The sequence below is a fragment of the Grammomys surdaster genome, unplaced genomic scaffold, assembly GCF_004785775.1.
Source record: "Grammomys surdaster isolate TR1022 unplaced genomic scaffold, NIH_TR_1.0 752, whole genome shotgun sequence".
NCBI classification, from domain to species: domain Eukaryota; kingdom Metazoa; phylum Chordata; class Mammalia; order Rodentia; family Muridae; genus Grammomys; species Grammomys surdaster.
The window spans coordinates 5,229,001-5,255,987 of record NW_021605171.1 but is presented as its reverse complement, the minus strand read 5'-3'; the positions used below and the strand labels follow the sequence as shown (position 1 = coordinate 5,255,987).

At 36.2% G+C, this 26,987-nt stretch overlaps 1 protein-coding gene and 1 pseudogene across 2 annotated transcripts in view; both read left to right on the top strand.

The window, feature by feature from the left end:
- The window catches only part of Ccser1 (coiled-coil serine rich protein 1), a 457,615-nt gene that overhangs the window by 11,818 nt on the left and 418,810 nt on the right, over positions 1 to 26,987 (top strand). The window lies entirely within an intron of this gene.
- LOC114633850 lies at positions 7,205 to 10,524 on the top strand (annotated as a pseudogene).

Here is a 26,987-nt window from a genome sequence, read left to right as displayed (position 1 = left end):
GCTGCCTTCACAGAAGTGATGGCTCCAGGGATGGAGTGGCTCTAAGAATCTGGTGGCTCTGAGGATGGGTGCCACTGTACGTTTCAGTGGGCTTAGTTTTGTTACCTTTTTTTCTACGTGTTAATTTTGCAATCAGCCACCTTCTTCAAACTGAATTTCCCTTATTAAAGCTGACAGACATAAAATAATAAGGGGCCAGCAAAGTAATCTGCATGAGTTGATTGTGTGATTCCCTTCTAATCAAAACAGGCCAAGCTTTATATTTATTTATAGAAAATGGCTCACATCTCCATCTTCTTTAATAGAAACCGCTCTACTTTCTATATCTTTTAAAAAGGTCCTTTCTGCCTGTGATGTTGAAGATGAAGATTATTAATAATAGATAGATCAGAAATACAAGCAATTCTGAAAAGAGGTAGCAATTATATGTAAGCTTGCAGGACCCTTTGATTTTCAGAGATCATGATACAGTCTTTCCAGTGATATCTAAGACCATATATTTTTGATTACTTCATTAGTAATTTTCAATTTTTACATTTATAAAATTTCTCTCCTGAATTTTTCATGTATGCAACTATGTAGATGTGTATGAGCACATAAGGAGGTCAGAGGTTGATGTCAGGTGTCTTTTTCAATTGTTTGCCACATTCTCCTCCTCCTCTTCTTCTTCTTCCTCCTCCTGCTTCTCCTCTTCCTCTTCTAAGCCTGAAGCCCACTTACTGTCTTTCAGCAAAATGGCAGAGTACAGAATCAGCTTAAAAAAATCACACACACAGTAACCTTTCTCTATGCTAGTAACAAAACCATCAAGAAACAGATCGTGGAAACACAGTCTTTGTATAGTTACTGTATATTTACTGTAAATGTTCTTAGTGGTGAGTCCCATTTGCATTCAGCAGCAGCAATAATGGATTTTTAGGATGATCTTATCTAGAATCAAAGGTAGACACACCATGCATGGCATGGTATGCACATTGCATGGAACAAGACAACTCTTGAACCAAAAAATGAGGCAGGGTAAAAGTTGAACATCGAGTCATAAAAACTGGATTTAACAGAATGAGTATTGTCTTCAATTTCCAGGTTCTTGAACTGAAGTCTGTTTTATTGTTTTTTTTTTTTTTTTGAAAGAAAATTTTTCTGTTTGATGCCCTAGGGACATGCATATTTTAGGGTTGTAGTTTCATGTGTTTCAATATTCCACTGTTCATTTGCAAGGAGACAGTGGGCTTACCATTCAGATCTTATAAATGGAGAACTACCATGCCCTAGGCAAAGCAGCTTGTTTGTTTCCTATCTTAGATTGGTTCCTATGGTTCCTGCCTATATGTTCGTCACTTTATTGTGAATACCTTTTCTAGAAATGTCTTTCATGTGTTCCTAGTAACTTTTGCCATGATTCTTTTCCATGTCACTAGCAAAGTCACTCACTCTATTGGTTGTTCCAAGTTTTATGCTGAACATCATTGATTCCAAACAGTGAGCCCTGTAACCTTAAGCCTTGTCTTACCAGAAGCTCATCTATCTGGAAAAGAGGTAGCCCTGCTCCCTCATCTGACATTAAGATATCACGTGTGAACATTACAATAAAACATCTCTGCAAGTACTGCTGCTTGGGCCAGAAGGAGCAAGGTGTAATGTCCATCCTGGTCTCTTCAGATATGTCAGCATCTGCAACTTCTCGTGGATCATATTCTGTCAGTTTGGAGGGACAGGGAGCAGAACTGTGTGGAACCACAAACTAGATTTTTGATGCTGAGAGAAGGAGGCTTCCACTGAGCTTACAATTGTCTCTCAGCATGGAATTCATAATTGTTCTCACTGAGAGTTCTGCCTGCTTCCACATTGACAGGCATATATATAGACTGCGCTGGGAAGGGATTTGGGAAGGGATTGAGACCACCCACACCAGGCATCAAAGGCTGAGCACAGAAGTGAGTAGCAGGAATTCACTGGTGATCTGACCACACAGCAGCCGAGCAATGCTTTTCATTGTTCGATGTGGCGATCTGACAGGCATACAGCTGCAGCTCTCAAGATTTCCTCTCAAAAAGTCCGCAAATTACACACTTGCCTTCACGGTTTCTAAATGCAGAAATTAAAGGGCATGGATATTAATTAATCATTACAGATATGCTAATATAGCGGTTTTTATCCATTTGTTGAAGACTCTTGACATTTCAAAACTATTGAAATTTAAAAAATAGCATTTTTATGAGGCTAGATCAGTAACTTTTACCATATTAGTAATGGAAGCAAAATAATGTCTTTAAGTGGCATTGATGAATCCATTTAAATGTGAAATAAAATAAATGTTATTTACTTCCCGGCTAAAAATGGTTGAGCCAGAGGATCATGCCACAGTTTTGTAAATCTCTTTTTCCTCTGGTTTCATATAAGGTGGCTGGGAACTCATCTGTCTTGCCATTCTGTCTGCTGAAATATATTGCTTCGTGAAAAGCAGTGCAACTCATAGTGACAAGGAGCTGGTGTGTGGAGGTCTCTAGTATTTAGTTAATGGTGGGATCTGAAACTGTATTGATGAATCTGTATTCTGAAATGAAGGGTGATGCTTACATTAGTGTTATGCTCTTGGAAGCCCCCCCCCCATTATTTTAAAAGTATATCATATTCACTTCCACGCTGGGTCCTGGCCCATCCTCTTCTTCCCTAGCAGGCACTCACCTCTAATCTTCTCTTGCCCCTTCCTGTTCATTCTCAGGGATGTTGTTCCTGATCCTTCTCCCTTGAGACCTCTGCCTTTAGCATTGACCTTTGCTAGATTAACCTCAGAATTTCTTCCAGAGCACTAAGTGTTTAAGCTGTCATAGCTAAGCATTTGTTGCTGATGAGAGTTTGTGTCATTGCTCACACTTTCAGAGGTATAGGGTAAAGTTACAAAATATTAAGTAATTTGCACCCAAGACATAAAGATGGTACTTGTTGAGATATGGTTTGAAATTCAGAAAACAGGATTTTAAATTTTGTCTTGGTAGCAAGAAATTAAAGGAAGAAACACAGAATGCTTTTGATTTGTGCTGTGTGCCTTTGTGTGTCTTCCTGTGTGTGTGTGTGTGTGTATTTTCCTTTGTGTGCATGGGTGTATGTATACTTTATGAACCATGAAGGTGAATGTCTGAGGTCAGTGTCATGTATCTGTCTCAGTTATTTTCTACTTCTGTTTTTTGAGAAAAGATCTCTGTACTTGAAGCTTGGCAATTAGATTAGACTTGTTGATGAGCAAACTCCTAGGCTCTTTCTGTCTCTACTCCTACAATCCTGAGATAACAGGAGCCTGCTGCTGCATTTGGCGTCTCTTGTGTGGATGCACAGGTTCTGTACTTAGGTCCTCATGCCTTTGTGATGAACACGTTACTGCCTGAGTCATTTCAACTTAGGGCTTCTATTGCTGTGAAGGGACACCATGACCACAGCAGGTCTTATAGAGGAAACCATTTCATTGTGGTTGGCTTACAGTTCAGAGGTGTAGTCTGTCATTGTCATGGTGGGAAACATGGCAACACATAAGCAGACATGGTGCTGGAGAGTTCTACACGTGGCTCAAGGCAACTGGAAAAGAGCTAGACACTGGGCTTGTCTTGAACATCTGAGACCTCAAAGCCTACCCTTTTCCCAAGTGACACACTTCCTCCAACGAAGTCACACCTCCTAATAGTGCTAATCCTCGTGGTCCTAAGGGGCCATTTTCATTCAAATCACCACAACTCTGCCTTTGAGGTGTTTTAACATTTACTTTTATCAGTGACAACATGAAGTTTAAATGGCAGCAATTATTTATTTTTGTGTATCTACATTAGCTGATAAACTATTATTTAGTTCATCTGTTTCCAGTATTACGATCCTTTATATTGTTAGGACATCTTTCTTTTGGTTACTATTAGAAGTAAATTATCTGTAGGTTTGGCGGCTTGACTGCCATCTTATATGATCTCTTACTGATTTTTATAAAACTTTATTCTTTTTCTTCAGTATATTCTTCCTAGCTTATGACTACATTTCTCAGTATTGCTGTTAAATTGATATTTTATTCATCTCCATCAAGGATCTGATAAGAACAGCATATGATAATGGAACAAAAGTTAAATATCAAAATTTCAGGTGCATGGTATTCTTCCATGCTTTATAAGAAGTCTAGTCATATAAAATGTAGAGAATTAAGTAACAAAAGTAAAAGCATTCTGAAAATATTTTTAATACTTATAGCCCATAGGTTAAATTCACTTCTCATGTAATTTAGCATATTACATATTTATTTATATTTAAATTACATTTTACTCAATACTTCATTGTTTGTCTTATGAAAGATGGATGTTGTATTAGTTCTACTGCTGTGAGAATGACCATGGCCAAAAGAGCCTTGGGGAGGCCAGGATTTGATTCACTTACATCACAGTGCATCAGAGGGAAGCTAAGACAGGAGCTGAAGGCAGGAACCTGGAGACAGGAACTAAAGCAGAGGCTGTGATGGGTCACTGCTTACTGGCTTTCTCCCAAGAAGCACCCTCATAGAGGCAAAGGGGAGGGGAGGAGGGATGGAATAAAGGGTTTGTGGAGGGGAAACTGGGAAGTGGGATGTCACTTGAAATGTATACAAATAAAATGATTAATTAAAAAAAAGAAATTCCTTACAGGCTTGCTTGTAGGCTAGTCTGATAGGGCCATTTTCTAAATTAGTTTCCTTTCTCTCAGATGACTCTAGCTTGTGTTAAGTTGACTAAAAACAAAACAAAGGAACCCCCCCAAAAAAACCAACCAGGACAATTTCTAACCAGAAATAATGTTATTGCTGTTTCTTTTTACATTTTTTCTGTTTGCTTTTAAAAATTTGCTTTTACATGAGTAACTTGTTTAAAAGCAAACCAACATTTATTTTCCTAAACCTTAGAAGAAAATCCCCAATCAGCGCTAATTTCTGCTGTGAAACAATGCCTCATCCAAATGGCACTAACGGAGAACTTAGTTCTCACCCCAGCATAGTGCTCAGTCACGGGATCCAGTTATTGCTGAGATGAATTGACTGCGTTTGCAATACCTAATTTATTCAAAAACACTAGGAGAATTCTATTTGATTGCTTAATTATTTAAACTTTGATCCCATCTTTGGGGTTCTGGGGTTAAAGCCAGTGCTCTGCCTGTGTAAAGCACATTCTCCACCACTGAGCTGCACCTTGTCCCTGAGAATGGTATTTAAAGCTACTTCAGGGAAATGACTGGACATTCTGAGAGACGACAGATCTCCAGCTCTTTTCACTTCTGATCTTTGCTTTCCAGTGGTACCAGGTGAGCCAATCGGTGTCACACTGTGTCACATGCATCACTCTGAGCCAAGATTTTAAGCACTTGAAGTATATAGACGTGTTGACTTCTGTGTGAAGACTGTTCTGAGGGATGCTAAGAGGAGAAGTGTGTGCAGGAGAGGCGGCTCTGGCCCCTTCACCAGCTCCTCCTGCAGCTTTAAACACATTTCATAATTTTCCTAATGAATTATTCATGCTTTTACATAGTTCATAATATGATCCTTTTGTAGGAAAATGAGCCCCTTTCTCCGTGCAGCGACGGAGCAGAAAATCCAATTACTGTCTTTGATCCTGATTCTCAGACGAAAAGCTTGCAGGAGCTCCTTCTGGAAATGCTTGTTCTACTATTTTCAAGTTTTCCTCTTTCCTGCTCCTCTACCTCACTTCTTTCTTCATTCATTACTCCTAAGATATATGCAGGAAGATCAGCTCTTCCCTCCCCTGTCTCTCCACATCTGTCTCTGGCCCCTTCTGAATTCTTCTGCAGCCTCCTGACTGCTTCTCTGCCTTTGCTATCAGCTTCTTCTTTTGAATGACACTGGTATGGTCCTTTCAGCATCCAAAGTGATTATGTACACTCAAACCACGAGTCTGAGGCTCTTCCCACTCACACACAGAAACAGAGGCCTCCAGCTGTGGATACTTCTCAGGGTTTTGGCCTGTGTCTTCACTCCCTCTTGTCTTATACAGTTTGGCCCTTGCTCACTGTTTCCAGCATGCTAGCCTTCTAGACTTCTTCCCGTCTTCTGTAATGATTTCACACTAAATGTCTTTGTAGGAATCTCTCCTGTTGCCATGAGCTACTCTCTTCCAGGTTTCTGCCAGTCTGACTAACCTTAGCATTTCTACTTTTTATCCTCCTTGTGTCCTTACTGTTTTCCATTTATTTCTCGATAATACCTCTCACCGTTTCAGATATTTGTTTGTTTATGTGTGACTCAGTATTGAAATAAAAGAGCCCCTAGAGTGTGAGCTTTTGTTGTTGTTGTTATTGTTGTTTAAATGATAATAACCATCAATGCCTAAAATAGAGCCCTGTGCAAGGAAGAGTGAAGCATATAAAACACTGAAATTGAAATGAACCCTTGGCAGCTTGTAGTAGCTTTTAAATAATTCCTTTTCAATGATAAGTAAAATGTCCTACTAGGTTGTTCCTTTAATACTTTGAGTGGATTAATTCCAACCGTAACAGAACCTGATCCAAACAGGTGGTGTACATCTCTCTAAGTCATAGATTCACTTATTTTTGACCTCACTAAGCGAAACTGAGGGGAAAACAAAAAACATTTTTGCTCCTTAAATTGTGTGTCCTGATGTCCATTGGGAGGCTGTGGCAGTATTTATTTACTGTAAAATGCTGACTTACGTTTATTCACAAACAATATAGCAAGGAGAGTGCAACTCCTTTGTTCTTTCATGGCAGATTGCCTGTGCAATGAGGCTTCTGTTTTAAAAAGTCCTCAGAGAAAGGTACACTATTACTCAAATTGTTCCTGTCAAGTTGAATTTCATTCCTGAATTTGTGCTCATTTAAAACATTTAGAAATGGGACATAGTTTATGGATTCAAAGAAAATTATAATTCCAGCAGTTGTAAGGCAGCTGAGAGATTAGAAGCGGTTAATCAGCTGCAGTGCCAATTGCATAATTTGTAACTTTGGCCTCTCAGCAATTCAGTTAATTTAACATGACAACTTCATGCTTCACAACTCCACAATGTCAAGCCATTTAATAGGCTTCTCTTTTTCATTTCTAACCATTCCCATATGATTCTCAGGACTCTCACAAATACTAATATTATTCAGAGTTCGGCTCCCGTTAATTTTGCATTTTGTTATGAATTCTGGGTATCTATCCTACTCAAACTGTTACAGACAGTTTAGCCGAATGGCTTTGGTTAAAATAAGTGTTCAGTTCATGTTGGATTTAGGTATTATCCTGAAAGGTTAAACATCAGCCCTAATGACTACATGTGTTTTATAACAACAAAACTCTAAGCAGATTTAACATAAAATGTACTTTAACGTAAGACTTTTTAGAGGACTTTCAAGATGAGAATTGGGAGTGATGTTTGTTATAAAGGCAGCTCCTCTACAGTGAGTGAGGAATGGAGTGGTTCCAAATAGAATATGATTTTAAGAATTCTTGTCATTTTTGTAAGATTAATAATAGCATAATCGTTGGAAAGTCACTATTTAAAATATCAGCCGAAATATCTATGCCTTCATATGAAAATTTTTAGTAAACAGCATTTTATCCTGGTGGATCTTGAAGTGAAACTAGAGACGTGATATTTGATAAAGTACTTATCTCTCTGAGTGTATGAGAGTTCATTATCTTCTTCTTACATGAAAAATATGTCTTGGTTGTAATTATCTTTAACATTAGCCTGACAAGGCTTAGAAATATATAAATCAGATTATGATGCTTAGTGTCAGTGCAGTACATCTTGAGGACCATGGAGTGTATACATCAGCAGGCAACGATTTCTCAGGTAATATTGCTCAAATTATTAAGGAACCAAAAACTTATTCATTGTCTCCAAGGAATCCAAGTGTTGTGCCGTTCATTATATTGGTCTCTAATAGCCCAGATGAGTAAAAAATAACTCACCTTTTATGATACTTATCTGCCACATTCATTTACATTCAAACTTCATTGTACTTTAGGGTCAATGGATAAAAGCTTTGACTTGTTCCCTTTGTCATTAGTCTGGTTATATATTAAATGCACACTTTCTTCACTCAGCTGAGTCTGATTTATTATTAGACTCAAACAATAAATATTGTTTTTCTAGGAAATCATCTATTCCAATGAAAGTATGTGTTAATTTGGGAATGGTATCTAAGACCGAGAAGTAATAGTTGGCATGTGTCTTGTCACACCTTCTGAAAAACAGCAATGACGGTTCACAGCCACAGATTCAGTAATTAGGTGGCCACAGTTTCTGTGATTAAGTGGCCATGGATTTGGTGAGTGGCCAGCCATGGATTCAGTGACTTGGCAGTACTGACCTTATGAAGTGCCTATGAAAGTATCAAACATCTAAGTCAGCTCCACCCCATAAAGGTTTATCAGAGAACCACTAAGAAAGCAGCACACCTTGTTGTTTTTCAGTGCAGACAGTTAGAAACATTTTACTTTGAGATCAAAGACTTGAAAGGAGCACATATAACAGGAAGGTGCTTCTATTTTCTAGTCTCTGGGAATAGAATGTTGAACCCAGAACAAGAGAGAGTGAAGGCATGGCTCTGATTTCACTCAGATTTCCCTCTGTATGATGTTTATGAGATGCAACACTCTTTCTGTTTACAGACAGCCTGTCAGTAATTTTCCACCTGTGGTCAGACTAGCCTCTGTACCACATGGAATCCTTTCAAACTTTGAGTATCTCCATTCTGCTCTACCCTTGATCTCAGGAGGTCACCTCATCCCCTTTGTCTAAAGGGAAGAAGTCGAACTCATTCAAGCTCCCCACAGCATCCCCCATGCTGACCTGTTCACTAGGATGTGGCTTTATCTCCTTCATTCCTATCATCTCCTGGCTCACGCTAAGCACAGCCCAAGAGCTCTTCTAAAGAATCCTGTGTCTGGCTTGCTCTGCACAGAGTTTTCCTGAGAGAAAGGTATTCATTTCTTTCACCATCCTTTAAGTTTTCATTTTCTGGCACCTCCTGGAAACTGTTATGGAGGAGAGTGTGATTTCCCCGATGTAATACATCATGTTATTCTTCTGAATACATAATTTTGAGCTTTTCAACCATTACATTCTTTCTTTTCTTACCCTCTTGCTCATTTCTTTTCAGTTTTCTGTAACTGATGACTTTTCCTTAAGTAGCGATGGTCCTCAAATCTTTATACAGTGCAATCCCCTTCATTGTCAACACATTTTCCCCTGGATGATTCTATCCAGTGAGGCTATTCATGGATGAGAATGTTTTTATCTTCAGTTCAACTTTGTCATGTGATGTGCAAGGACGTTTCATTGAAGATGTTGAAATGAACCATGTGCTTTGTGTTGCGAACTCTCTCTGCTTTCTGTATTGAGTCTTTATCATCATCTCTATCCACTTAATTATCATGAGTCCTATTAACATAGCCTCTTGGTTATATCTATCAAATTTTCCTTTAGCCTTCAGTCATGTACCATTAATTGACCTTAAGATGCAATAAACATTTGAATAAATGTGTACTAGCATAACCAAATAAGAATAAAGGAACAACTTCAAAAGAGAATGTGTAAGTTAAGCATGTTGGTTACTTTTGAGAATTTATGTCATTGATGTTGCCTTTTCAGTTTGCATGAAGTTGTACAACTTTAATTTTCTTACAACATTCATTCCAACAACTTAGCCTATGCTTCCATTACCTGACAGTTGGCTGCTTTGTGAAATATAAGAGAGGAAAAGTTACATGACTCATTAGAAGCCTTTGGCATGATACAATGTTTTCTTGTCTGACTACATAGTTCAACAAAGATAGGGTGATAGTGTTAATTTTAAGGTTGAAAACATCTGTAATAACCTTGTAGCCTTTGAGCATGTCTGAGAGAGATAATCCTGATTATGTCAGCTGGTGTGGCAAGAACTGTCCAGTGTTGGCTTCTCCATTCCCTGGCTGGGATCTCAGACTGTGTAAATGAAGCAAGGAAGCTGAGCAGCAGGCATTCCCTACGCTCTGCCTCCCAATTGTCGATGCCAAGGATACTAGCTCCTTCAGTTTCTTTCTTTCTTTTTTTTTGACAAGAACATTTCTTTATAAACTGCTCAACCTGCCAGCAGCTGAGGAACAAAAGTAACGAAGAATTACATAAGCTTTGGTATGTCCTTCTGAAGGAAAGAAACATGCTTCTAACTCTAGAGCAGGAGGCCAAGCGACAGAGATTGCCAATGCCAAATCCAGAGCAGTTAGAAAAGGTTGTTGATTCCATGGATGCTTTAGATAAAGTTGTCCAGGAGAAAGAAGATGCTTTAAGGCTTCTTCAGACCGGTTAAGAAAAACCCAGACCTGGTGCTTGGAGAAGGGACATTTTTGGACAAATCGTCTGGCACAAATTCAAGCAGTGGCCTATACCTTGGTACCTAAATAAGAGATATAACAGGAGGTGGTTCTTCGCCATGCCTTATGTGGATCACTTTATCAGGCTTCTTCAGTTAAGGTGTTGCAAAATCTGTCACAGAAACAGGAAAAAGAACCTAAGGTATTAGTAAGAAGAGATTGAATTATTGTCCCCCAAAGTGAAGATGCTGTGTAAAACTTGAAGTTATAATATTTAGATTGAATTTTTTGATAAAAGTTCATCCTTTTCCTGTGGTGAATGCTAAGCTCAGACTTTAAGCAATGCTACTTTATAGATCCTGAAGCTAATCCTTCTCTGTGTGGTTCTTTGTAGTAAAGATTTTAGATTCTTAGCTACCATGGCAATAAGAATATGAGAATTTTCTTATGTTGGAAAATATTCTTAATACAAATATAAGTGAAGTAATTGGGGGTTTTAATAGAGGTATAATTAATTATCTTGGTCATTTATGTAGTGGCACAACGAATAAAACCTTGAACAACAACATTATAGCTTGGACCAATTTACAATAGCCTTCTGTAAAATCTGCCCACATCGTTGTGGCCATCATTCAAATCCTGCATCAGAGATGGTGATCCTTTAAGAAACAGTAATATCTTCTTAAGCAAACTCTTTGTAGATAATCATGACACTTAGCATGAAAGTTGCAAGTGGGTGTTTTTTGTTTGTTTGTTTTTCATTCTAGGAAGTGATATTGTCTTTGAAGGCTCACTCCATATTATTCTGCCCCTTCTTCCTGCTGTCTAATACATTCCCTTCCTTAGTTCACTGGGGTATTTTGATTTTTTAACCACTGCTTCTGTCATCATTATGCTTTCCGTGGATGAAATACATTTTACATATTTAAATGAGGTAAAAGTACAATCCAAATAATTGGTGCTGTATCACCAATTGTGACAGAATCTGCTATTGTAAGACTCTTTTGGGGCAGTGAGATGGCTCCGTGAGTGCCAAGACCAACTGACTGGGTTTGTTCTATGGCCCCATGTGATGGAAGGAGAGGATTCCATTTGAGTTGTCTACTGACTTCTAGGTATGTACTAAATGAATAATTCAAATATGACAATTATGTTGGTTTGAATGAGAATGACCCCGTAGAGACTCATATATTTGAACATTTGGTTTCCAGTTGGTGGACTGTTTAGGAAAGGATTAGGGAGTGTGGCCTTATTGAATAAGGTTGTCACATGGGTGGGCATTCCAAGCCCATTCCAAGCCTAGTCTTTCCCAGACCACTGCTGGTAGATCAGGATATAAGTTCTTAGTCATTGACCTAGTGCCATACCTGCCTTAATTCTACCACATTTCCCATCCAGATGATCATGAACTCACCCTCTGAAATTGTAACTAAGCTGCCAGCTAAATTCTTTTGTTTATTAGCTGCCATGGCCATGGTGTGTTTTCACAGCAATAGTAAAGTAACCAACACACTCACAGATTAAGAAATCTCTCAGTCGTCATTAGAGAAGTTTCTATTTTTATGCCACAACATGAAACTGGCCATGCCACAAATAAGAGACTATAGAGTTCCCAGACCTAAGTGGAACATATACACACAACATCTCCTCCAAAAACTCAGGAATCATTGTAAATGAGGGAGTGGAAAGAATCTAAGCACCAGTGGTGCTGGACATGAGGTAACAGTGTGTCCTGAACTCAGCAGAGGCAACTGCACACATGAACTCACAGTATTTGTAACATCGTGTACAAGACTTGTGCAAACCCAAGCCAGACCAAATCTCTGTATGGAGAGGAGTACTGGTCACAAAGTTGCACCATAGCTGAGGAGGTAGTAACAATTTTTAGTTTCTTGGAGATTAGGGGTTAATTTTCTCTAAAAAATGTAGCCCTTGGTAAGTTGACCATTCTCCAGTAGAAAGCCATACATCCAGAAATAAGAGGGAAAAAAAGCAGGCAATAGATTAATGGGAATGAAGACTTAGGGTAGACTGAGCATGATCAAAATTTGTTGCATTAAATTCTCAAAAAGCTAATAAAAATTAAAAACTATATATATTTCAAAAAGAACCATAAGCTGTCTAGCCCAGAGACCTAAGAATGAACCAAAATAGATTGGCTGAATGAATGAATGAATGAATGAAAATAATAAATAAATAAATAAATAAATAAATAATAGGTAAATGACTCCCGATGATATTCTGCTATACTCATAGACTAAGACCTTGCATAATTGTCATTAGAGAGCTGCATCCAGGAATTTACAGGAGCAGATACAGAGAGCCACAACAACACATTAGGTGGAGCTTGGAAGTCTAGTGGAAGAGGCAGAAGGAAGGATTGTAAGAGCCAGAGCAGTCAAGAACTCATCAAGAGCATAGTCCACAAAATTAACTAACAAAGACTCATAGGGGTTCACAGAGACTGCAGTGGCAATCATGGATCCAGTGAGGGTATGACCGAGGTCTTCTGCATGTATGTTATGATAGTGTAGCTTGGTGTTCTTATGAGACTCCTACCTAGCAGTGGGATCACAGGCTGTCTCTTACTCTTTTGCTTGCTTTTGAGACCTTTTTCTCCTACTGGTTTTTCTCATCCAGCCTTGATATGAGGGTATGTGCCTAATCTTATTGTAAATTGTTATCCAATCATTGGTTGGTATCTAAAGGAGACCTGTTGTTTCTGAAGGGAAATGAAGGAGCTGTGGATCTGAGGGATCCAGGAGGTCAGGTGGAGACATTGGGAGGAGTGAAAGGATGCAAAACTGCAGGGATGTGAGTGAAAAATAACTAAGTAAATAAATAATAAAATAAAATTACAATATCTGCAGGAAAAGAACACTCTAAAATTTGTACAGTGGGATCGCATACATATTAACAGGAAGAGTATAATAAAAGATATATATAAACTGTATGTGTACCTAAAATTTAATTCAGAATTTATATAATTTAGTAAGCTATATATTGAAAGCATTACTAGGTAGTTGTCTCCCATTTTCATTGACAAATTATGAATTGTGAAAAATTTTTTATGAATTTTAATACTTAATAGTCTATTTGTTATTGTATGATTGTTCAACAATTCTGGGGTTATGTGCACATAGCATTATTTGGATGTTTTCATTATCAACTATAGATTAATTTTATTTTTCAAGATATTGGAAAATCTTTAAATTACTTGGTGATGTCACTCGGCAATTTGAGCAGCCATGTCTGACTTCACTGCCATGTATTGTGTATTGCAAGAACGTGTCTTTGATTAATGTTAGGAGTAATATTTGTATGTGAGGATTTGTATTCATATAGCTACTTCCAATGTAGTCTGGTGTCTAGATTAGCAGAATGACAGTAAATCATACCCCCTACATAGCCTATGACCTCCTCAGCTATAGATTTTTACTTTGGTTCAAGTAACACATATAACTTTTTTCTTATGGAATGGGCTTCTAATCTAATCAGAGAACACTTGTTATCCTTACAACCGTAGTGCCAGTATTAGTTTACCAAATAGTTAATAAGCATAGCTATTCTTATTCAAAAATATATTGATTGATAAGATATAGAATATATAAAATTGACTGTCTGCAGCACATTATTCTAGAGTCTGCATACACTCAATTTATATCCTGTAGTTCAGTCAGCTAAATACTTCCATTTTGTGGTTTACTGAGTACTGGTTTATATATGACTACATATGACTCTCACCATATATCTATCTCTATTCTGCATCCTTTAACATTTTTCACACTATTGGATAATTTCATTTTCTTCTTCTCACACCATTAATCTGTTTCTTGAAGGACTTCTGGTTGCCTCTGCTATGTTGTGTGAAGCACTCATCAGGCAACTGCATTAAGTATAACAGTGACTTCAATCACAGTAGTAGGTAATATTAAGTGAGTGCTATTGTGTTCTGGTCTTCTGCTCAGGGCTGTTTAAGCACCACTGTGTACTACATAAAAGTCGTCTATGAGACACATCTCTCATTCACTGGAGGTAAATGAAGTGTGTTAAAGTTAAGTGACTTTACCAGGTGCTGTCGATAGCACAAATTAAAACCCCATACCGTCTCAGTTCAGAGGCTAGAATCACAAACACCTGTACGTTGTCTTCAAGTCACACACTTCCAGTCTTCAGCTTTCATTGTTCACTTAGTCCCTGAAAGACAGGCATGATGCCATTTCAGTTCCTAAGTTAAAAAGCCTTCTTTCTGACCTGATACATGAACAATTGCTAATGAGGTTAGTGAGTCAGAGGATTTATGCCGGAGGTGTCAAAATAGGGGACATCTGCAAGGAGGGATCTGAAGAAAACCCTGTAGAGGAGATAAGGCTGACAGGAGCTTTGAAATTGTGTATGGATAGAAGTGGAGATGATGCTAGCATTTCATTTGAGAATACTAAAAGAGAATCATGGGAAATCATTGCAACTTGGTATTGCTTAGTGAAAAATATGAAAAATTTCCCAATACAGTGAGGAGAGGCCACTAGGACCATGATTTTGTCTGTTCGTTCATACTGTTCCTTAGGTGTGTGCCAGTATGACCAAAGGAAATGGAAATAAATACACACAAACTAATGAAAATTAATGTACTGGTCAACACAGGGGAGAGGGAAAGAGGTTAATAGAAAGTAGTCAAATGGTTTAAGCAACAATAAAAAACTAAACTCTGTTACTAAAAAGAAAAACTGTCAAGGGAGGGAGAAAAATGTCATTATTAGCTAATGGCATAAACATTTACACACACAATAAAGGGTCATTTAAAAATTAATAAAAGAAACTGAATTTAATTAATATGGCAATATACGATATTAGCATACAGAAGTAAATTAATTGATTCCTGTGCTCAATTGAATATTTTAAAATATTTATTATAAACAAAGCTTCACTGACAATAACACTCCAAAGTAAGATTCTTAAAAATTTCTATAGAAAATGTGGAAGATGATTTAAAAAGAACAATATAAAACCTTTGAAATTAAACAAAAATAGCTTACAATGGATAGTAGACATTGATAAAAAGAATCAGTTTTGTTAAGATGAGTTTAAAATCTATTTCACTGCAATAAAGTATTAAATTTTAGAATAAATTCTAGCCGGTGATTTAACACTTTAGGAGAAAATTGACAGGAAAGATGGCCACCTACCTTTTCAAAGGGAATTCTAGCAATTTGAACCAGCACTGCTGGATGTTACATACTTAGCAGAGGGATGCAGTTTCAATGGGATTAAAATGCAAAGGTCCAAAGTTTGAAGTTTAGTAGGTACACATATATAGTCAGTAACATAAAAAAACATGATATTAAAAGACACCAAATCCGAGTATTTTGAGAAATTCAGCATAAGCCAAAGTCGAATTATTGATTGGTAGGCAAAGGCACTAAATTAGTACTGTGTTGTATTCATTTGGAATCACCTAGAAAAGAAGGTAAAGATCTAAGGCGTTTATTCTTGGACAAAACAAGAAATATAGCAGAGTTCCACTTGTAATAATCATCAAAACTTTCTAAATGTAACATTTCTCTCCCCTCTACCCATTTTGTGGAGACTAACTTCTCTGTGAGGAATATTAGTTATTGATTTCTGGCAAAGGACTCATCTTCTTTATTAGTGTAGCCACTACTAAGTTGCCCATACTCTGGTAATAAGCCTCTGCCCATACATGTGAAGCCCACCCTAAAATCTCAGTGGGCCTCAAACAAAACTTAACAAAACACATGGAAGTAGAAAAAAAGATTTTCTGGGAAGAAGACTGGGTCTATGAGGAAGGTAAGAGAGGGTAGTGGAAGCCAACCAGGACCAAAGTGTATCATATGCATGCATTGTCTGAGAAAGGGCAAATAATATCAAACTTCTACAAAAGGCTATTAATACAAATAAGAAATAGCCCTGAAGAAAAATTTCTTGAAAGAAAGAGAGCAGAGGAAGGAGAGAAAGTGAGAAGAATGAAGAAAGAAAAGAAGGAAGGAAGGAAAGAGCAAACATGGAAGGAAGGAAAGAAGGAAGGAAGGAAGGAAGGAAGGAAGGAAGGAAGGAAGGAAGGAAGGAAGGAAGGAAGGGAGAGAGGGAGGGAGGGATGGAGGGAGGGAAGAAGGAAGGAAGGAAGGAAGGAAGGAAGGAAGGAAGGAAGGAAGGAAGGAAGGAAGGGAAGAGGGAGGGAGGGAATAAGAGAAGGAAGGAGAGAAGTACTATCATTGCTTGTAGTCACACTTTGTGGTATTTTTCAGACAGTAGTTTTTAATACTATGAAGTTAAAATAGGATACACTTTGATAAAAATGTAAATGCAATTTCTATACCTCCTGATTTTGTATTGGTGGGAAGCTTTTGTGCCTGGCACACATCTTGTCAAATCATACACTCTGGCCTTCCTGTTTCTTTGTTTTGCTTCCCAGTTCACCGTTGTAGTCTTGGCAATGATTTTTTTAAATCTCTAAAGGGATTCCTGTTTGCCAACAGTGTTTAAAAGCTTTAAACCCCACAGTACCCAGCACTAATCTCCTTGATTCCATCACTGCGTTCTTAAAGGTCTATCTCAGGAATCCCACTAAAGGTGGCAGAAGACAGAGCCTTAGTTTAGTTATCAAGACACAGCTTATTATATGGTCTGTGTTTTTCAAAAGAGATTTAATTCTGTATTTACTCTAGAGAGTTATCTAAGAATGGAACGGTGTGTAAAAGCAATTCACAGACTAATAATTGATGCTTTGGGAAAGTGGACCACACATTTTTCGTTCATTAAGTAGATGCATTAAGTAGAAGGTGGAGGCTAATGAATTACAGGAAAGAAATAAAAAATCCAGGTAGCAGGTTCAATATGAATCATTTAACAAGCAGCCTTTTAGCTATAGAGCTACCATAGATGTTCAATGTACCCTGGGAAGTATCTCCTCATTTTCCTTCAATGTATAACTAATCTTTAATCCTGTACTTTTTAAAGGGCTCCTTTTTAAATCCACATGTAAGACGTATAATAACATACAAATTACTGTCCCTGTTTTCACTGAAGAGTTAGTAACTTGATGAAGCTTGTGCACACCCTGTCAAGCTGAAGTCGAGAGGAGAACCAGTGTGTTAATAATCCAAAGCCATCTTTGCAGTAGCCATGGCCAAATAATATCGCTGTTCCACAGGTTGAATGTCCTTTGTGCTTTAGAGTTACATGTTTGCAAAATTTTTGTAAGGAATATCACCTTGGGTGTTGGCATTTGGTTATATGTTGCTATAATGACTCTTGTGCAACTAATCGGAAAGATACGGTTTGCTCAAACCTTACGGCTTTCAAGGAGCTGTTGTGATTCCGTAAATATAAATTATTCCTTGCAATACATACATACTGTTTCCATGTTAGTCAGGTATGTGCTTCCTCTCATATTAAGCCACAACAAATAGTGTACTATCTTAATTGGCCATCTACATGTCATCATATTTAACCTTCAACTTATCATTGAATTATTTGACATCATGTGTTTGAAAAAAATGTATAATTGCTTAGAATCTTTGAGTAGTTATCCTGAAAAATATTCCTACCTACATTAGTAAAATGAACACTTTGTTTATAGTGCACATAGGACAATTAATGCATCTATTTTAATTAAATATTTTAATAATATATGTATATTTTAATTTTTGAGCTATTTGTCAATGAGTTTTATTTTAATTTAAAAATGATTAAAAATCAAAACAACACAATTATAAGATAAAAATTAAATAATTCACTGATTAATATTAGGAATTATTAATCCAAATGTAATCAGAATATTTAATTATTTTAATTTGATAAATTATAAAGGAATTAAATTGATAAAATGTTATAGTTTCATTAAACAATTTGAAATACATTTATATGTTTATTTTGTTTATAAAATTAATCTAATTTATGGCACAATGATTTGTAGTCGCTGTCTGGGACACAGACAACCTATATTTAACATGTTAAATGAGTTTGGACTATCATAGGAAAATGACTTTGCTTATATATAAACTTTTTAGCTATGAAATCAATAAATGTAATATTGAGACCAATCAACTTCTAAATTATATGATAAAATTATTCTGAAGCTAATTAAGTTCTGCTTACAGTTTATGTTTGCTTAAATATTAAATTACTTATCTTTTCAATATAGCTTGTGTAGAAATCCACAAAACGTTTAACCAAATTAGCTTTTTAATAAATACTGATAATACTAGAGCATATAAGTTGTTTCTAATTTTCCATAAATGATAAAGTAATGATTTTATAATGCCATTTATCAGGAATCTCCACATTTTAATGTTTTGAAAATTTTATGAAATTTAACAAAACAGTGATGTGTTTGTTCAAATCTATCATACAGAAATACATCAAGAAAAACTTCTCTTCAAAATATATACTGAAAAATCAACTATATTATAAGATTAAATTTTAAATATTTAGTTAAAACTAGGAAGCCTACACTTTTAATCAAAGGGTAAATACTTGAGATATTTGTATATTCTTGCCATTTCATCCAAAATATATTTGATTTCAGAATTTTAGAGTTATATTGAAACAAGATATGAAACAGTCTTTAATCATCACCAAGTTGTTTTCTGAATTCTTTTGTGTATATGAATATAGTTTCCCTGTTAGTTATATAAAAGGAATGTGCCTTTAGCATTGTCTGATGGTCATCTCTGGCTAGCCCACTTGATGGCAGTATTGCTCTTGATAAACTCAACATTGATGAGTCAATTTTATACTTGGTTTACTGCATAATAGTGTAAGCAAACCTTTCAATTAAAACAAATTATGAAAGATTTATTTTCTGTTATAAACTAAGTGGCTATAATTCAGAAATGTTTTGTGATGGCACCAAACTGGAACATAGTAAAACTGCTCACTCCATGTTGGCAAAGTGTAACAACTGAGAAGGGATGGAGCCAGAGGTTTACAGAATTTTAAATTGTGATTGAAATATTTTAACTCTGAGCATTTTTAATTATAGAAAAGGGTTAGGTGGCTCTTCACAATAAGGATGTTCATCACAGCGTCATACATGTAGTATGGTGTATGCCACAGAAGATGGTTCTGAAAAGGAGCCTGCAAATCTGTCCTCTCATCTTATTTGTAGGCTCTGTGGGTCAGATTAGTCTCTCCAGCTGACAGACACAAGACCTGCTTCTCAACTTTGAAGCTTTTGAAATCAGCGCACACAGTGAGGATTAAAATGTTTTAATCAGAAAGTGAAAAAAGTTACATTTGTCCATAGTGATCAAAATTATACCCTAAACAGCAAGATAATCCAGAAAATTTCTTTAAAAATATCTGAGGTCTTCACAATCTATCTGATTTTACAACCTTGGGATGTAACTTTCTTTTTAATTGTAACACCAGCTTCTTGTGAAATTAAATGTTAGGAAATGAGTCTTAAAAACAAACAAACAAACAACAACAGCAATAAAATGGATGATGGAATGACTCAAACCATCGAGTAATCCCCTGACCTAAATTATCCTTTCCTTCAACCTCAGGTGTATCCTGAATTCCTTTATATTACTTAACTTTGAATTTAGTGAGTGATTTTTTTTGGTACAAAATGATGAAACATGGCTCAATGGTCTTGTCTGGTGAGGGTGCTATGTTTTCTACCACTACTGATTGTATGTATGATGGTATGTATAATTATGATGGCTTTGGCAATCTGTTCAATCATATTGTCTTCATTTGAAAACTAAAATTATTGACAGTATCCAACACATGTAAAGATTTTAGCATCTGTTAAAATAATTTTAATAAATTTCAACTCTTTTTTCCTAGTAATCTAAGTAGCATTATAATACTTGAGAATTATTTGCAGTCATATGAATAATACAAAAATACCTTAAATGCATGTAAGTTAAAATAAAATATGAAGGTGGTATTTTCTGTTAATTTGTATTATATTATTTATTAGAGGTACAGTACCTGAATTCTATTATTAACATCTGAGATATTTGATATTTTATTCAGAAAGATAAGCTTGGAATAGAAATAAATTCAAAAACCTATAAAACCACAAATGGACATTTAGCAAATTGTCTATGGGTTGGGTAAATAAATTATACAGAGGTTGTAGGTCATCACCATTCATGACTCCTGACTAGGGGGCAGAGTTGTCAATCACAATCATCAGCAAAGATTTGCTGGTTATTTATTAAGATACTTAATCCAGTTCATAGCAAGCCGGGAGTTATAAATGACCACTTCACACATAAAACACTCAGAACGTGGTTAGGGATATTCCTGAACGTTCACCAACAGAAAGCTAAAATAATGCTGGTCTAATTAACCATGTTTAGTGGCTTCAGTTGTTTAATTACCAAATGAGTATTAAAAGGCATGTTGGCTTTGTTTCTGTGTCAAATAACTGAAACCAACAATTTAAACGTAGGAGAATTTGGCCTCTCTCATGCTTCCAGAATTTCAGTCCTTGTGTACTTGCTTACATCATTTTCGGGCCATATGAGGCAAGGTGTCTTAGAAGCACCCCAGTAACACATTTTCTCTAAGTAAGCCCTGGCTACTTAAATCCTACATCCTCTCCACATAGCCATCATCACACTTTCTACACAGTAGTTTATGGGGTGTTTGACTAAAACCCAGAATTAATAAATTCATATCAATGTCATGGGCTTAAAAGCTGCAGAAAAACATTATTGCAAGAGATGCTAATGTAGCTTAGATTGAAAAGTAAAATTCAGGCAGAGATATTATAGAGAATAGATCACCTTATCATATTATTAACTTAAATACATTTAAGTTAAAATAAAATATGAAGGTGGTATTTTCTTTTGATTTGTATTATATTATTTATTAGAAGTACAGTACCTGAATTCTATTATTAACTTTTCATTTCACTTGAATTAGAAAGGTAATTAAGTGATCTGGGATAAAGAATAAATAACAAAGACAAAAACTTTAAAAGTGGTAAACTCTTGAAAGATATCATAAATATTTTTGGAAAGTATATTTAAGTTCTGTAGAGCATGTCTTCTTTATTTATTTGCTAGAAAAATAGTTTAAATATTTAGCCCTTGACCTTGTGTCTTTTTCTGTTGCTATTGTAAATTACCTCACAATGGAAACTTTTGGAAAGTGTTTTATTTAAACTTACAGTTCCGCATTGCAGTTCCTCATATCAGGGAAGTCACAGAAACAGGCTGGAGGATGTGCTTCAAATGGCCTCTATAATCAAGACTGATGCATGTGTGCATGTTTGCGCTCCACTACCTGTCTCATTTTCATCCAATCTTGAGTCCAACGTATGAAAGAGTGCTGTTCATGTAATGATGAGTCTTCCCACTTCAACTAACCCAATTATGAAAACCTTTCACAGGCATGACTACAGAACAACTTAATCTAGATACATCCTCATTGAGAGCCAAGTCTAAGTGTGTCAAGTGGACAATTAAAACAAACCACACAATAAGCAATCTGCGGACCTTGAGAATATATTGAGGTGCAAATCAGCCTGCTGTTGTATGGTAGGAAAATCATACACTTGGATAATCAATGTATCCACACATGCAGAATATTTGTTCTCACAAGCCAGGGGATCTTCATCTTCTCTCCCAGTCCTTTGCCTGTTGAGGTTCATAGATCTGTTTTGTGGAAAGGATTCTTGGCAGCTGTATTTCTATCATTATCATATTTCTTCCTGCTGACAATTGATATAATGTGTATGTATGATTGCATACAGAAGAGCGCACATTCCTTCAGAAATCAATTTCCCTTTTCCAGTTAGTACTCAGTATCAGTAGTTCACTGTGTTCACTTTGGTTTATTCTTATTACTATTTTATTTGCTTTGGGATCATAATTACAGCAAATACAGCTGTATAGATTGGTATAGTCTCGGTTCATTCTATGGAGGGGAAGGCTTTAAGGGAACTGGAGGCTATACTGAGTCACTGGACCTTGAGTATATTTTAAAAATATGAACCATAGGCTTCCTTCATGACAATATGTTTCAATTTCAAGGGTCCTCTCCAAACATATTGTACAGAGTTTATGATTGCAGTTGAAAGTTAGTTATTACATTTTGGTTATGCTTTCATTTGACATTTCATAGAACTGGCTCTTAGTTTCTTCATAGCCAATGAAGAAATAACATATAAACATGTTTGAAGCATGTTTATTGATAAAAATCAGTTATGCAATCCTATATAGTATACAGAGACATCATGTAAATGTTGCCTCAGTTCCCTCAGTGTTCTATAACCAATGAATGCTGCAGCCTTTTGAGGAGAGTGGCTTCTGACCTCATAGTTGCTACAATTTTGTATGTCTCTCTCCATACAACTTACTTTTTTTCTATTTATACTATGTGGATATTGTTCTAAAAATTTTTATTATGACCATATAAAATACTAACTCTATGCTTCAGCAATGACAGACTCTATTAGACAGTACACTACTAGTTAGTGGTAGATGAAAGACAATCTGCCTGAGTGACTTGTTTTCTGAAATTTTTGTGAAGAAGGCATGATTTTGCCTTGGCTTCAGATGACCTTGCAAAGCAAGGATGCATAGAGATGTCTGGGAAGATAGGTATAGTGTTTCTTGTTAACAACAAGCATTTTGGTTTCTTTTCTATCATAATGATATGTCTTTTAGGACAAAGAGCAGGCAGGCTTGTTTCCATGTAGAAGACTCTGGCTCCCAGAGGCCCAGATTCCTTCTCTGTGGCACACCTATTACACCTGTCGAAGGTGTATTGGCTGTCCTTACATCTGAGAGGACAATTAGGACTTATATCATCCATACAAATGCTGGAAATTGGCTCACGTATGATCTGAGCTTCCATATCTTTTGTCAGAATTTTGGAAACTTAGATTTGGATAAATAATCCTAGCATGTATAGTTAAGTCTGATATCCCTTATAAATTATTGAAAATAAGTAAAAGAATGCCGGCAATTATAGTGTCAAACGACACAAAATGCAAAAATAGGAAAGAATATAAATTCATATATATAAATTTAATTCAGAATTTAAGGAAACATTTAGTGGTTTTTATGTATCACTAAAAATGTAAATATAGTAAAGCAGTATAAAAGCATTAGCCAATCTTAAATTGCTTGTGTTTGAGATCCTGAAGGCTAGGTGTGATTAAAGACCACCCGAGGAATTTTATTGGAGTCAACACATTTTTATTCTATAAAAATTTTGTACAATATGTGAAAAGATATGCACAAGCATAACTTTTTATTGATTGAATTTGTTCTTTAATGGTTTCATAAATGTATGTACTACATACTGATTACTACTCAAAACTCTCTCTTATGTCCCACTAAATTCTGTGAACTCTCATCTTATTTTAAAAAAAAACCTTTCTTATATTTATATCTGTTTACTTCTTTATTCTTTTATTTCTGTTGTGTATGTGACCCACCCAATTTACCTGAGGTGGTGAGTCTGGAATTATCCGTTGGAGCCTGGTAAACTCACCAGTGAGCATACAGTAGAAGATACTGACATCGCCCTGCCACTTGGAATTTAACCATACTTCAACATGGAAACAGAGTAGAGTCCTGTTAAGTGTGTATTAGCAGGCCCAGTCTTATACATGTGTAGGTAATTTTAGTGCTGTGTGTTCATGACTGAAATGGCTGTCAGGACCAGAAGACAGCACTTCACAACCCTGCTTCCTATCTTCTGTCCCTCAATGTTCTTTATGCGGCTTCTTCTGAGATGTTCCCCAAGCCTTCGAGGAGAAGATATAAATGTCTTGTTTAGGAATGGGCACTCAATCATTACTTACTCTGAGCACCTTGAGCAACCATAAGTCTTTGACTAATATTCATTGGCTTTGAAAGAGGCTTCTGCTGTGAAATGAGTTTCATGTCTATTAGAGAGCAATATCTCTCTCTGCCCCAGTTGTGTCCTATTGCACAAGTGCAGGCATCTTTGGTTACAAGATTACTCTGCAGACTAGCACAGGCTCCCGCCCTCACTTCCGCCTTCAGATTACCTTGCACACTTGGGTTCGCCAGACAGCACAGTAGCTCTGACAGCAGCAATGACCATGCTCATCTTCCCTTTAGCTCCTTGTGGAAAAGCCAATACTTACAGAGAAAAGTCGTTTTTAATCATAGACAGCAAAGGTACATTGAAAGCAGTGGTATATTTTTTCTAGAGTTTCTAAGGTCCTTCAAAATATATTGATTTTTTTAGTGATTGTTAGAAAATTAAATATAGATAGTAGCTTACCTTTTCAGATTGCACAAACAAACACTTAAGATTTTACTGCTCTTGAATTATAGTGATGTGACAAGGCCTGGGTATTTAGCTCACCTGGTAGAGTACTTGTCCTGTGTTTGCCATGTATAAAATGCTCTCCTCTCAGCTTTCCATAAAGCTGGACATGATAGCACATGCTTGCAAATATAGTTTGGGTCATATATATTTCTCAATTTTAGGAGTAAAACTGTTACTTATGTTATTTATGATCTACCTTGTTTTCAATATAGCTTGTGAAAGATTTAATTACAAGAAACCAAAAGGTTTGTAGACTCTTTTCTAGCCCATTATGTGCATTGTTCAGAGAAAGCCTATTTCAAAAGCTTTGTGTTGTTTTATAAAAGAGATCCAAAAGCTTTACCTTATGCACTTGGCATTTAACCATGGTTTCAAAGCATTCTGCACATTTAAAGTGTCTACTGTTTTTATTGTTACTTTTATTATATATTTTCTCTTCTCTTTGAAATGTGTAAAACTGCAGGAGATGGAATATTTAATTTTCACCTTGAATTATTCAGATTTGTTTTTTGGCATTACCATTGGTTTAGATGACAACAAATGTCATCTAAATGTTCTTTAGTGATTCTTAGTTTTTCTAATATTGCTTAAAAGACTACTTTTCTTAGCTGATTAGAAGGCTTGAAAAATTAGCAGGTAGAAGCTGTTGTAAGAAACAAACCCAAACCTTACCTAGAAGTAACTGTCTAATTTAAATCTAACTTTCTACTATCATATAATGTGCAAATGACTCAAATTTTATATATTTTATGTACTTCTGTACATTTTGGAGGTGTATGGCAAGAACAAGTGAATACAATTAATCTACTTAAAATGTTCTTGCTCTAGTTATCCATTAGTCTTCAAACAATTAATGTACATAATGTATTCTGAAATCAGTTATGAAGTATATAGATAACATACCCTTCAAGAACTAACTCTAGGTTTTTATTTCTTAGAATCTGTAATTATGCAAAAAATCAAGATTCATTTATAAATATATTCATATGCCTTAACATATCATATATTTTGCACATTTATTTTTTATTTAAATATCAAGATAGCAGCATTATTGACAATATGAATTAAAGTTTATAATTACTCAAAATTAACACTAACCAGGTTCCTGGAGACTAGTAATTAGCTGAAGAAAAAGAAAGTCAGGTAGGAAGTCAATGTAAAAGCTCCAGGAAACCTACAAACAAATGCAGGTGTTTTCATCTTTAGCTCCATAATTAAGAGTAATCTGAAGCTATTAGGAGTTTTATAAGCCATGTCAGTCAGTGCAGATCATTGTGAGTGAACAAGCCTGGTTAAGTTAATAGCACAGTAAATACAAAGCAGGGTTAGGATAATACCAGGGCACATTTCAGACGAAATGAAGAATTACGTTATTGAACATTGTTATAAGTAAGAGGAAGAACTAAAAATATACAACACAAAAGTCATTTGAAGAGATTTCCTCCCACAGAGCCATGCATATTGTCTTCTTCATGATCAACTAGTCAGTAGTTATTCTAACCTCTAGGACATATTTGTACTCTCCCAATTCTATCTACCTTCTCAAAAATGGGAACCTACTTTCTGATGTAAGGAAGCACTGAGTTTCCCTGAGGAAATGGGTGCTTTAATGTTGCATACAGAATTAGCAATCTGAAGCTTGTATGATGCCTTAGAGTTTCTGTTGCTGCAATAAAATACTAAGCACAAAAGGAACTGGGTTTATTTCAGCTTACTGATCCACATCACAGTCCATTACTGAGGGAAGTCAGGGAAGATGGAGGCCTGAATTGAAGCAGAGGTAATGGAGAAGTGCTGCTTATTGGCTTTCTCTGCATGGCTTGTTCAGCCTGTCTTCTTATAGCATTCAGGATTGTAAGCCCATGGGTGACACCCCCATGTGATCTGGTACCTTCCACATCAAATACTAACTAACAAAATGAATCACAGACATGAAATGAAGGAAATCCGGTGGGGGTATTTTCTCATTGAGGTTCCTTCTTCCAAAATGATTTAGCTTATATTAAGTTGATTTAAAATCAGCCAGCATATTCCTGCCAAGCAGCCCATTTCCTTATCCTTGGCCCATGTCAGATTCTTGCCAAGCAGTCCCAAAGGCTTTCCGCCTCTCTCCCTTTTTCATTTCATTAACAAGACTGAGCCTATCTTAGGTCATTCTGACAATAATGCCTTCCTTACCCATCATGGAATATGCATTATCAAAAGCAATGCACTTCTGTCTCAGTTGGTAATGCTCTATGTAGAATCTAACCCGTCCTTGGCTTGCCAGCCTGTTAATTTAATAACTCTGTCTGGGAGTCCATTTTCAGGTTCAAGCCATGTAGTTGGCTGCCAACATGTTGATGTTGTTGAAGAAAAGCTTTAACACAATGGGCAG